This window comes from Sus scrofa, chromosome 1 (genome assembly GCF_054392235.1).
Source record: "Sus scrofa isolate SSC_HxYL_T2T_F1_AM1 chromosome 1, Sscrofa_HxYL_maternal_Yorkshire_Landrace_v2.0, whole genome shotgun sequence".
Taxonomy (NCBI): Eukaryota; Metazoa; Chordata; class Mammalia; order Artiodactyla; family Suidae; genus Sus; species Sus scrofa.
This window is the reverse complement of record NC_139383.1, coordinates 24,387,067-24,400,423: the sequence shown is the minus strand read 5'-3', so window position 1 is coordinate 24,400,423 and position 13,357 is coordinate 24,387,067. Positions and strand designations below refer to the sequence as shown.

General features: G+C 34.6%; 1 long non-coding RNA gene across 1 annotated transcript in view; it reads left to right on the top strand.

Annotated features, from left to right (window-relative positions):
* The window catches only part of LOC110259987 (uncharacterized), a 1,024,192-nt gene that overhangs the window by 905,070 nt on the left and 105,765 nt on the right, over positions 1-13,357 (top strand). The gene's annotated exons all lie outside the window — the stretch shown is intronic.

The following is a 13,357-nucleotide window of genomic DNA, read 5'->3' as shown; positions in this document are numbered from 1 at the left end:
AGATTAGGTAAATTCATCAATGAGAAGCACTATATCTCTATCGCTGGCATAAGCACAGTGCCCAATATGGTGCCTGATAATCAGGATTTAATAAGTATTTTGTTAAATATTAAATGGTGTTTATTTAAGACATAGGTCATGCACACCAGGGGCTTATAATCAAATGTTAAGTGTTGGCTAGTTTGCTTGGAATCATTCTCTATTGCTTTATGCATGTGGCTTTTTCCAGTTAAATGTAAATAACTCTAGGTTGAGGACTATATTTTTTTCATTTTTTGACATTGCTCATCTTGCCTGATATAGCGTTGATAATTTTTATAGCATTCATTTGAGCAATATTTTAAGCCATAAATGAGACTATCCATTTTGCACTGTTTCCAAATTAAATATTCTTCTGAAAACCTAATGATTTGTTTATTTAACTCAGGACTGATTTCCCCACTAGGGCCTATTAGCACCTCAACATTGGTTTTGTAAATCTGGTAAAACCTGATGATTATCAGCTATTAGTAATTTGTTAGATCCTTTATATAAAATTTAAATAGAAGAGTAGAACACTTCAAGTTAATGGCATTATCTGGTTATGATTTTAACAAGAGGGCAAAAATTGCCAACATGATTTCTCAAATTCTTATGGTGAAAGAAGGCTTTTTAATTCATTCTTTCCTCAATTTTGGAATTATCTTAAGTGCATTTTACTTAAATAAAAACGACTTGCTTTATTTGCAATTGGAAATACACATGGAACTCAAAGTTAAACCTCTAAAATATTGAATTCTAAAGTCCTACTTTGTTGTTCAGTTCCGGAATGGTTGGCTTGTTGATTTAATTTCTTTTTCTAATGTAGGCCTCTGTGTTTGAGATAGAGATGGAAAGAAATGAGAGTGAGAGAAAAAGAAACAGAACATTTGACTAATGACCTTTTAAATGGATCAAAACAACAATCTATTTATATCCACTGGGAAATGTTCATCCCTTTGAAGGCATCTCACAGTCTCTTTATCCTGTGTGGCCTTTTTAGGTGTTTCGTTTTAATCCTGATCTAAATAAAGAAAGTAAATGTTGCACAGGATCAAATTTACAGTCTAGCTGAATGAGAAATCCATTAGGTTAGAAACTGTAGAAGTTGTATTGCTGTGGCATTGATTTCCTTTCCCTGGTGTCAACCTAGCCTTATATCCACTGAGCATATTCTCCTGTCTATCTGTCCATTTTATGCACATTTCATCACCTGGAGCTCCCCAGGTAGCCTTTTCTCTAGGTACCACATCTCCATGCAGAACCATTACTTCGATGGTGAAAGCTTCATTGTGACTCCAGTAGTGTCCTGGAGATTCCTGTGTGCTCACCATTTTCATCACTAATAGAATTCTGGTAGTTAGAGAACATAAAACCAATGCAAAATGTAATCAATATTAGTAAACAGAGCTAGGTTTTCATTTAATCATCATCTTATACATTTAAACTTTATATTAGGAAAGTTCATATCAAATCAAAAAAATCAAGCAGCTTTCCTTTTTTAAAAATTTACTCACCAAGATCATCTTAATTTCTTCTCTTGTCAGAAGGACAATTTTTTTTTCCTTTTAGTTTTCAAATAGAGTCCTTGAAAAGCAACCTGTCAACAAAATTTTATCTTGCTAGGCTTCTAGTTTTGAGGACTCAGACATGTGATATAGGTGAGGAAAAGATTTTTCTTTGGGTTGGTGAGGAAATATCAGATAGATTTGTGAAGTCCTGATCTGTTCATATATTTGCTCATACTGATTTATTGAAGATTTTCAGCTTTCATAGGCCCTAAAGAAACAGGGAATCATAAAAGGGGAGTTATGAGCACGGTGGTCATATGCCTTGCTTTTCCAACCAGGACACTTCTAAAAATGGAGAAACTCTTAAAAATTATGCCCGTGCAAAAAGTGTAAGCCAGGACCATGGCCATGCCTGGAAAACTGGAACCTATGGTCACCTTAATTATGAGAAAAGGGCAATTAAAATGGAATGCTAATAGAATCTATTAGAACTGGAGGACCAGGGTTTAGTTTAGCAAACAGTGATATGTATTTGACAAATCTGAGGGATAAATATGAAGCCAACCTCCTATATTAATGTGGAAGGTGAATAATTTGATTGGAGTTATTAAGACCATTAAAACTGATTGCTTTAAGATTTGTTGTTATTCTGTTAGATTAAAAGATAAATCACTGTCAGCTTTTTACTGGGACCCTCCCAACTAAATCAATCAATGACTAACTTAGTGTGTGCCTTCTGTTTCCAGTCATTTTGATTTCATTTTCACAGGCTGATTTTTGCCCTTGAAGGTAGTCTTTGTTTTGTGTATGTAGAATGTGAACCTTGCCACTTGTTCAAGTACAGCTGTTGAAGATTTTCATTCAAAAATATGCAGTTACTTTGGTCGAATTGAAAGCTTGCACATCTTTAAGCCACTTAGGAGAAATGTGTGTGTGATTTATAGAACAAGCAAACAAAGCATGACCTTTCCTGAACTGATTAACAGTGCTATTCTTCAGAATGGCAGTTTACTATAGATTCACTCACATACAACAATTTTATAAATGTGTATAGGGTACAGTACAAATATGTAATGTGAATTTACAATGGGCTTAAAATAAAATTTGAACCAAGCACTTATACTATACCATTCTAAGAAAGAAAGTTCAAATTATTTTCCCTGAGCCCTGTTTAATAGTCATAAAATAACACTTTATATCAAATTTGCAAATCCTTGGAAGAAATTATTTCCTTTCTAGTTTTAGTATTAAGATATCTTTCATTTTAAATTACAGATATGTCCGCACACCGTACATTTATATCGGCCTTAAAATGGAATAGAATTTAATTTGCTTAAACACCGTTAAAACTAAATGCGGGCAGAGAGATATTTTTAATTTTTTCTAACAAATTTTATTTCCCTTCCTATGACCCAGAACATTGTGTGAAAACAAAAGGAGTATGATAGGAAGTCATTTGGAAATCAATTCTAACTTCTCAGGTCGGCCACTTTTGCAGTCTCAGAAAGCACTTTGAAACAGTATAAAATTACAGTTCTTTTTTTATTTCTGTCTTGCAATGTCAGGCTCTTTCCTATCAAGTTAGATAGGTTTAGAATGATTTGGGGTTATCACACTGTTAAAAGAAGATGCATTCCAGAGTTCACAACACCGTAATACAAGCCTTACCCTGGATGATGAGCTCATGCATCCGAAAATAACAGTCCTTTACTGTTGATGCTGCAGTTGCTGTTGGCATTGTTTACTTTAAGTTCCTTGAGGGCAGGGACTGTCTCTGTTTATCTCTATCTCCTGATTCTATGCATGGGGAGTGTTTTCTAAACAGAATGTGAATCTATAAAACCCAAATTTTAATACTCTCAAGTTAAGAGAATATTACTATTATTGTATAATTTTACTTGTTTCCTTTTGGTTAAAAAGCAGAATTTTGTGAAGCTGAGGTTCCTCTTTTCAAGGAAATTCTTCAGAAAACCATGCTAAATACGTTTTTCCCTACCTCCTCCCCCATACAGTATTTAATTTACCGCAGCTTAATGCTCATGAGCACACTGGAGGAATATTTCTCAGCAATAGTCACAAACCTATTTTAAAGTCAACTTATTTTTCTTCCAGCACCACTCACAGTTCTATTTCCTTTAATGTGGAGTTAATTTTCAGGTTGGACTTTGTTTCAGCAGGTTTTTATTGTGTGAATCCCAACTGATTTATATATAAGTATATATAAAGAAATGCTGTTAATGTGGGGAGAACTATTCCTAGAAAAAAACTGAGAAGTAGGCAGAATCTGTTTTTGTGTCTTTCCCCACACATCCTTTGAGCACTTCCCTCTGTTTCCCAAGGAAGCCACTATTTCCTCATTGCCTAGGCCCCTTCCTATAACAGCAAGGCATGCAGGAAATGCTTATGGGCATTTTCTAACTGATGTTTTGGGTTTTACACAAAACCATGGAATTGCAGTTTTGAAACAATGAATACTATTTAACCATGCATATGGATGGCCCCCAAATGAAAACATGACTGTCTCTTAAAATAACAAAACAATTCAGACAAATAGACAAGCTGACCTTTGAAGAAGGCTCAGTTAATATGATCATATTTTATTTAAAACCTTCCACAATGACCATCTGAAATATAAAAGCAAAGGTCAAGCCAAGGCCATATTTTAAATTTTCATTTTTAACCTAAGGCTATTAAAGCAAAATGAAATTTAGAAAATGATTCAATTTTGTTGCCATATTCATATATGAGGACAATTTACCTTTTAAAATAATTCAGCCTGGTTTTTCCCTGGATGACTGAGGAGAAGGATGCTTTGGATTTTTGCAGATTAATAGGATCAGAATATGGAGGAGAAAGTTGGAAATGCTGCCACAGGAAAGGAAAAGATTTTCCTACCTCATCTGCCTGTGTGTTGTTGCCACTGATCTGTATTTGCTATTTCCAATATCTTTAAAAAAGAAGCCATGGAAGCAAGCAGTAGTCTCTCTTTATCTTGAAGAGGAACAAAATTTCCACCCCAAAATGTGCCAAATTTGACATGTGGATTATTTCGAGTTGAGGTAAATGAGACTTAGCTGACTTGAGAAAAACTTTTACCTCTTCCTTAACTTCCTAAAAGAATTTAGATAAGAGTCTGATTCAGAAATGGAGCTATAACCAGGGATAACTTTTTCTCAGAAAGACTTATCTGCATACTGGACAAACATCTGATAACCAAATATTTGCTCTTCTTATCTCCCTGTGAATGGTCCTCCTCTTTGAAGCCTCAGGCCCCTATCCAAATCCTTAGCTTAGGATGGCATATAAGCCTCACTTGCCTGACTTTGGGTCTCATATTTTTATAAGGATCCTGTATGTAGAAAATTTAATTTGTTTTTTCTCTCATTAATTTCTCTAATGTCAGTTTTAATTATTAGACCAGCCAAAGAACTTAGAAGAATAGAAGGAAAACCTTTTCACCCTCACATTCTCATCTAGGTCATTGCCAAGTTGGTTTTCTTGGATGCCCAAAGAGTGGACTGTAATTTATGGCAACAGTACATTTGGGAAATAGCGTTTCTAGGAAAGCAAAGAAAAAAATTTTAAAGGTAAGCTAAGACCCATTCCATATTTGAAAGGCATAAAGCCATTTTACTATTAGAGAGAGCTCCAAGAAGTAGAACAGAAAAAAAGAAATAGTGAGCAGTAATCCTTTTCAATTTTCTCTGCCCCCAAATACTTCAAATAATTAAATACAAAGAGAATCCCTAAGAAGGTAAATACAAATAAGAGGGAAAAAAATCTCTTTCATGTTAGACAACACAACACCAAACTCACCAGAGGAAAACAATCAAGCTTTCTGTCCTTGGTAACAATAACATACTGACTTTAAACTGTCCTAAAATTCAAAACAAGAATGTGCAATTTTATTCCTTTAAGCACAAAGAGGATTCTTCTTTCTTCATTTGTCTGGCTTTTTGATATTTTTTTGATGTGTCTCCTGTGAATTTTTATTCTGAGAACTAACTCATTTTCTTTAAGTGAAATGACTGTAATAAAATGTGCAGAATTGATTGCTTAGAAGATTGATATTCTTAAGATTGCTGTCCTCTCTGTAGCCGTATAGTATGATAACAAAAAAAGAAAAGAAAAAACGATGGAGTTCCTGTTGTGGCTCAGTGGTAAGGAGCCCAACTAATAACGATGAGGATGCAGGCTCAATCCCTGGCATCAGTCAGTAGGTCAAGGATCCTGCGTTGCCATGAACTGTGGTGTAGGTTGCAGATATGGCTCAGATTTGGAGTTGTTGCAGCTGTGTGGTTGTGGTGTTGGCCGGCAGTTACAGCTCTGATTAGACTCCTAGCATGGGAATGTCCAAATGCCATGAGTGTGGCCATAAAAAGACCAAAAAAAAAATAAAGGAAGAAAAAAGAACTCACATGCTTCTCTACTGATGGCTGACTTTCCTGGAAGGTATTTCTCAAGATAATCTTAGGATTCTTTTAATGTGACTTATTAAATTTTCTCATCTGAGTTGGGATATCTCATTTCTTTTCACCTCAAATAGTATAATCCTGTTTTACTAGGGAAAGGATGGAATTATTTGCAGCCCCATTCCCTATAAAAATTCAGAGGAGATACTAATAAAGTTCTTTTAGTAGTCAGGATAGGCTAGGTTCTGCTAAGATAACAGATAATAGACTAACTCTATATTTCAGTGGCTATGTAGGACAAACACATTTCTTCCTAGTCCTAAATGTCCCACAAGGGTCATTTGGGGGACTCTGCTGCACAAAAGTGCTTATGAATGGAAGCTGCAAAAGATTCTACCATCTTGAAGCTGAGTTCTATAGAGTAGGTATCTTTTTCAGTCTCTGCAGCAAAACAAGAGAACTGGAAGGCATTTCCCTGGCAATTAAATGCTTGGCCTAGCAATGATATACACCATTTCCACCAACAGTCCATTGGCCACATCCTGTGGTAATGACCTGCTTATTTGCAAGAGCATTGGGAAGTTTAATCCTCCAAGATACCAAGAAGGAAAAGAGTATTGGATGTGAATATGTGCATTTTCTTTTTTTTTTAAATTTTTTATTATGGTTGATTTACAATCTTCTGTCAATTTCTGCAGTACAACGAAATGACCCAGTTTTTACATATTTATAAAATATATGTATTTATATATTCATTATAGAATATATATATTTATATATTCTTTTTCTCATAATATTTCCATCATGTTCCATCACAAGTGATTGGATATAGTTCCGGTGCTATACAGCAGGACCTCATTGATTATCCATTCCAAATGTAATAGTTTGCATCCACTAACAACAAACTCCCAGTCCATCTCACTCCCTTCCCCTCCCCTTTGGCAGCCACAAGTCTGTTCTCTATGTCCATGAGTTTGTTTCTTTTCTGTAGATAGGTTCATTTGTGCTATATTTTAGATTCCACATGTAAGTGATATCATACGGTATTTCTCTTTTCTATCCAGTCTATTCTTCAGACATATACAACTGACTGAGAGAGGAATTTGTGCTATGAAATTGTAGAAATAGAAACTAAAAAGTTAGACTGTAGCAAGATTGTGGTGGATTTTGTTGGGCAGAGGGATTTTTATTTGACCTTATGAGCAATGAAACTCATCTGTTTTTAAGACTCAGAAGCTGCTCTTGGTACCATTATAACACCCTGAGGATGGAACCACTATTATTCAGAGTGGTAATAGTGTTGAAGATAGGCAAATGTTATTGGAGATAGATACTTAATGGAATTTCCTCTAAAATGCCAATATTTACACTTCCGTCTTCTGACATTTTCCCTAGCCTTCATTGAATTTGGCTTAAGTGTTTTCTGAATTCCCCTTTTTACTTTGCCTTTTCCAAATGTGATTTACTCCTCACCTAAGCCCACACCTGACTTCCTCCTACAGGCCAAATCTGAAAAGCCATTTGTGACATTTGTAGGGAAACTACCTATTCAATAGCTGCTTTAATATAGTTTATACTAGTTCAGATATGCTATATGGATAGAGGTTGAAATCAGGATATTATTTTAATTATTGTTTTAAAGAGAATGAGATCATGTGGGGTATGACAGCAGTGAGATTGAAAAGGTCTGGAGTGTGTAGGAGAATCGAGAAGATCTTCATGGAGAGAATGTTTTAGGTTAGTATCTGAAAAGGATGAATGTATGTATTTTTTTCATATAACATCAAGTCCATTCTTCGCATTACTGCCAGTTGTATTGCTAAAACACAACTCAATTTATGTCCTTTGGCTGCTAAAATATTTATAGTTCCTCATTATGTGGAATGTCGTTTCCCAAAATGTGCTAATAGTATTACTTTACAATGAAGTATGATGACCAAATACATGGGGAAATCCTAGGTTACACACAGGTTAGTACTGTCTTTTCTAGAACAAATTGATGGTAAATATATAAGGAAGGAGAACAGTATACGAAGTTTCTTGACCATGAAACTCTTCAGTTTTTCTTTTTAGGTATTCCTTCTAGGTAAATCATATATTGCTAATAAATTAGAATCATTTAAATACAGTTTTGAAATTGAATTATTCTGCTGGTTTTATAGTGAAGTGGAGACGAAATAGATGTTATTTCCTCCAAAAATATTCTAATAAGGAAAATGAGAACTAAGGTGTGGCAGTAGTAGGGGAGAATGAAGTGACTTATACTGGTGGTTTGCACTACAGTAGGGATGATGGAAATAGAGTGAGGTCGACACTCTGAGAATGTATCAGGAAATTAAATACTGAGGTTTGGTGGCAGAATTGGTATGGAGTTGTGGAATTGGTACAATTCAAACATGACTCTGAGATTTACCTCTCAGATAAAACTAGCTCAGAAGTGTGAGAAAGGTGACATAGGAAATAATAATGATAGCTAATACTGATTAAATATTTAGTATGCCAGTTGTGTTCTCAACTTTTCTTACTTAATGTCACTTAATTCTCAAAATGCATTTGAATATTTTTCCTATGACAAAATCAAGTCAGAGATAAAGTAAATCATCTAAGATTTTCATTTTTAAGTGTTGGAAGTAGTACACGAACTCAGATGTTTGACTAAGAGCTCATGTTCTTAAACACTATGCTTAAAAATATACAAAGGCATAAATAAATTTTAAAAAATGAATTTGGGGATGGAATGTGGTAGGGGATCATCAATTTGGACATGTAGAGCTTGTAGCACTTCTGGACATTCCAAAAGGGCAAATAATTTAATATATGGCTCTATAATTCCAATGAGAAATTGAGAGATACAAATTTAGAAACATCTGGCGTAGAGATGGTTGCCGAAGCCAATGCGATAGTTAGAGAAGTTCATGGAAGTGTATGCCAACAACAGTCTCATGTAATAAGTGAGGTGGGGGAGAGTCATTGGTTTTAGGATTCTGAATGTCATTTGTGGTCTTAACAAGAGACATGATGGGTGGAAGAAGAAAGCTAAGTTTGAGTGGGACAAATAATGGGAGTTAAGGAAGCAGAGATATTTTCCAAAAATCTTTTTAAGAATTTACCTACAAATGGAATAAGTAGAGAAAAGTGAGAATAAAGTTTTTTTCTTTTTAGAGCCACACATGTGGCACATAGATGTTCCCAGGCTAGGGGTCCAGTCAGAGCCACAGGTGCTGGCCTATGCCACAGCCACAGCAATGCCAGATCCAAGCCACATTTGCAACCTACACCACATCTCACAAATTGAGTATTTTTAAAGCTAAAGAGAAATGTCCTTTTGAGAGGAAAGTGAGAGGAAGAATATCCAATAGTTAAAGCTTCCTGGGAAGACAGGAGAGATTGGAATTTACTAAGAAAGGGGAAGAGGGTATAGCTTTGTGCATTATGAGGGTAACTTTCCCTTATAACATAAAAAGAGGAAAAATGGAAGAATAAATGTGTGCTCATGAACCTAGGCTCACAGGATACACTATGTTGTATGGAGGGGCACCTATCTGAGGGCACCTTTTCTAGATAAACACAAGGGAAGTCATCTACTAAGAAAGATTGATGAGATGTTCTTTAAGTAGCAGGACCTTTCTCAACTACTCTAGAAAATATTAGGGGAAAAAAGTTGAGAGAAAAGACATGCATCATATAGAGTTATTGAGGCAATTAAAATCAGTAACATGGATAGGCCAAATGGTTAATGTTTATTATATAATCTAATTTAAATATTTCATATTTATATAATAGTTCATAGTTTATAAACCACTCCCACTTACATTCCATTTGAGCTTCACAGTAACAATGAACTTTACAAGAACTCTGTGAGGTAGTCACTTCACTTAAATGTGCTACATGATAAAATAATACGATCAACATTGATCATCCCATTAAAAGACAATCACTGTTAATATTTTGCTATGTGTGTTTCTATGTATGCTGTGATATGTATGTCTTCCAAAGGAGGGGTCAAACCGTAGGGTTAGTTTTGTAATCTCCTTTTTTAAATTTAAATGCTCATTTTGTACATTCCAAGTATAACTGGAATTGTATCAATATAGTAATATTGGAAAAATTGATATTTTTACAGATCAGTCTTCTCCATATAATTTACCTGTATTTATTTAAGTATTTTTAATGCCTCCTAGTAAAAGTTAATACATTTCTCAATACTAAGTCCTGTATAAAAGTTTTGAAAACTCTCTTCTACATAGCTAACCCTATGGTGGTTTAATTCTGATATTCCTCACCCCATTCTTATGAACCCATGTATTTGTTCCCTTCCTCATATTTTTAAAGCTATATTTATTTGAAAAAATTGGGGTGTAGGTAGAATTTCGTCATTCCATTGAATATTTTGTTATCTTATTTGCCTCCATTGGTGGGGCTTAAACCTGGGGTTGTAAGAATGTATGTGAACATGGATATGGATCTTTATTTGCTTTATTATAGAGAAATTTGTCACACGCACATCTTTCCTGCATGGTGCCTTCCATATTGATAACACCAAATAATGCTAAATTGTCATCATTAATTGTTCATGTAGTCACTTGCTCAAGCCCTTTGGGAGATGACACCTCAATGATAGTGGTGCAATACCAATGAAGAAGTACAAGCTATATTGCCATATTATGAAGAAAAGACAATTTTGAATTCTTAGATTTATGTTTTTAAACACTGCTTCCTCTCTTTGTAATTCCTACCATTAGATTAACTTATCATCAAAAACAACTTTGTGTAGGAAATTAATCATGTATTTCCTTTAAATGATTCTAAGGAACTACAAAGAACTTTAATCTTGCTATCTTTAATATCATGATGTTGAAATAGAAGAAACAGGAGTATAGAATAGGAGTATAAATAAAAAGTAACAAGAGTAGAAATGACAAGTTTAAACTTCCAGCAAATAAAATGGAAACCAAGTTTTTGTGAGACTCAGCAAACAACCTTTATAGATTCTGTGTTCAGAACACAGGAAAGCATACTGGCAACTCTTCCCAGAGGGACCTACTAGGATCCTGGGGCCAAACTTTCAGTTTGGTTTTAAAATCTTGGATATTAGTACATTTTCTTTGTTCTCCCCTTTTCCCCTGATGAATAAGTAGTGATTACCACTTTTCTCTAAGTCTTCCTTTGATGCGACATCCATATTTCCCCTGTATTCTGTTTTTTTCATGGATATCTAAAAGAGTATGAATAAATATATGATTCAGAAATTACCATTTTTTGTTATTGTTCTTAAGAGGAATTGCTATTCATTAGTAAGTTTCCAAGAAGGCACTGACTCAAATGATTTTTTTTAACTGACTATACTAAAAGTTATGAATATTTCTTCTACAGTAATTATTTTACTAACTTCAAAAATTATAACTTCACTGGAAAAGTAATAAATGATTATGAGAGCCATGAAATTACATAGTATAAAAATCTCATATGATATGAGAATAATCAGCTCTGAACTAAAAAGCAGCCAAACCTGTAGATAGAACTTTCATCTTCTACTAATAATCTCCTAAAAGCACCGGGGGTTTCAAAGTTAAGATAATTTCTAGAATATATTTAAATTTTATAAATATGTTATGAAGTCAGGGAACCCCTTTCTATGCATGTGTCCCAGTAGAGGAAGTGTAAAAGTAAAAAGGCTTTTGCATTTGCTATTCTGAAAATTGACAATACAATATGGAGTATATCTGCCCACAAGTTGAGATTCTTCAAGGGACATGAGAGGAGATTAAAGTTACTCTTCTCTTATTGTAGGATTTCCCGTATACTCTATATGTGTTCCTCACATATATTCAGATGTCGTCTATATTAACTATAGTCTTTTCTGTGGTCATTAAAAGACTTTGTAAAGTGGAGTTCACACTGTGGCTCAGACAAGGAGCTGTGAGGTTGTGGGTTCAATCCCTGGCCTTGCTCAGTGGGTTAAGGATCCAGCGTTGCGGTGAGCTGTGGTGTAGTTCGCAGACGTGGCTGGGATCTGGTGTTTCTGTGGTTGCAGTGTAGGCCAGCACCTACAGCTCCAATTCGACCCCTAGTCTGGGAACCTCCATATGCTGTGAGTTTGGCCCTAAAAAGCAAAAAATTAAAATTAAAAAAAATAAAAAGATATTGTAAAGTTTACTGCCAGTGTGCAAAAACAGTATTAATTCATTCATGAACTCATTTCAATACATTAACAAATACTTACGGACAACTCTTGTGTGTTGGATATTCTGAGCAAGGACTTAAAAATGCAAAAAATGAAAAAGATTTTTCCTTTAAGAATATTACAGTCAACAAAATAAATAGGAACATACGCATATAAGTTAAAGTTACAGAAAATAGATATTATAATACTTAATATGGACAAAGTTCTTTCAGAAATCAGAGGAAGGAAAAATTATTCCTCCTAAGAGATCCAGGTCTCTCAAAAGGTGAAATATGAGCTTCATCCTAAAAGTGAATATAGACTTACCTTGTGAAAGAGAAATGAGAAATGTTTCAAGCAGAGGATACCATGTATTTCCTGTCTAAAACTTATGACAGGCGTAGTGAGGAATTATATTGTCTGGAGTTTTGTGTCTGTGTGTTAGGAAGGAAGGAAAATGACTAAAATGATATCTTGGGGATATTCTTTGTGAAGTCAAGGAATTTTGATTTTATTGCAATTGTGTAGGTAATAAAAAGAGCTAACAATAGGTTTTTGAGCAGACAGTAACATGATCAGATATTGGTCTTAGGAAAATAACAGGTAGCAGTGTTGGGGGTATACTCGACTGTAAGAGGTAACTGCACGAAGGCCACTTTGGAAGGCAGTTGGGAAAGCTCCAGTAATATATAATGAGGACCTCAATGGGAGGGAAGTTATTGAAGAAGGTCTACAGAAAGTTAGGAAAGAAAAAATAGAAGGTCATTTATTTCATAGCTAAGAAGGACGTTTTCTGTTAAAGGACAAAAGAGTGGAATAGAGGTTTTGATTCTTTATTGTAATTTGAGAAATTAGACCAAATTGATACAAGTATTTGAATAAAATTATGATAAAGAAAAGAAGAAAATAAGTAATTTAAGCAAAAGAGAGGGAGGGAATTAAAACCACAATTTTTTGTTTGCTTGTTTAATAAAGAAGCTTGTTGGTCTACAGAAGGGTTGATCTGCATTTCATCTGTGATTAACCATGTGGCTGATATGAAGTCTTGGCATGAGGTGAATGATATCACATTCTGGATTTCCTTTTTGACACCATTTTAAGAAACCACCAAAAAAAATGAAAGTCTGTATTTCAAACTTTAGCAAAGAGGGCAATTTTCTGGAATATAAAATTGTATTTTGTTTCACTGCTGAATTTTTCTATAGGTAGTAAAACCTACAGGGGTTGACTCCCACCATCCTTGAATCTGTATA